Raw genomic sequence first — 1,027 nt, forward strand, 5'->3', positions numbered from 1 at the left:
CCCCTTGTCAGCGGGCCCGGGGCGGAGCTGGGTGGGGAGGCGAACCGGTGTTGCAAGCACTCGCCCGCTTTTGGGGGTTTGGTGGAGTTCGTGAAGTTGCTGCTAGGATGTGTTTTCCAGCGAGAGCTGCAGCTGCTCCGAAAGTTGCTGGGGATGGGGAGGCACTGTCTGGGCTTTCTTCGGTTCTTTTGCTCTTGTTGTCTTCCTTCCCTTCCCAGTGGGAAGGAAGGGGTCTTACTCCTGTGTGCTGTCTCTTAGCAAACGGCAAGGCAAAGGTTGGGCAGGCTGTGACCTTGGCTGGGGCGGAGGGGACCCCTCTGTAGAAGCTGTGAAATGTGGTGGGGAGGAGGGAACTTCTGCCTCTGGGACTGCTGGAGAACAGCAGACGACCCGGCCCGGGGGATGGATTAATCTCGCTAACGGGGGGGATGGAAGTGCAAGGCACACGCTTCATTTTTGTAAAGATCTCCAGAACCTAATTTTCCTGTTTTCTCCTGGGCGGTTTTTGTTTAGCTTTATGTGTTCAAGTTTGTAACTGTCTCAGAGTATTTATTCATAAGCTAGTTTTATTCTGGCTTTCTGGAAAAGTTGCGTATCACCACTGACACATTCAACTCCTGTGCATTCCTCCCAGTAGTAGAGTCCGCCCAGTAGTTGCTTCCCTTGCAGTAAGCAACGGGAACAAGAGCGTGCCTCTCTGTCATTATCAGTTGCATGCCTTCCAGCCTGGGGTTTCAGAATAGCTCAGCACCATCTGCATGTAGACAAATGCTTTCTCCTGGGTATAGCTGCACAGTCCAGGCTAGTCGCCTGTATTCTGTGTGCCATGTGCACACGTGCACTGGAAAAGGTTTTTTAGCAACTACTGTGTAAGCTGATAACCGTCAAAAGGGGTTGTTAGGTTACCCCTAAATAACGAGTGTTGGCCAAGTAAGGTGCTGTATCTGTAGGCTTATGTGATTTCGTGGTCTGTTTTCATCACCTTTTTCTTCTTCCCATTTCCCCCTCCCTTTTTTCTTTTGCAGGG

The sequence above is a fragment of the Cariama cristata genome, unplaced genomic scaffold (assembly GCF_000690535.1).
Source record: "Cariama cristata isolate BGI_N322 unplaced genomic scaffold, ASM69053v1 scaffold15346, whole genome shotgun sequence".
In the NCBI taxonomy this organism is placed as follows: domain Eukaryota; kingdom Metazoa; phylum Chordata; class Aves; order Cariamiformes; family Cariamidae; genus Cariama; species Cariama cristata.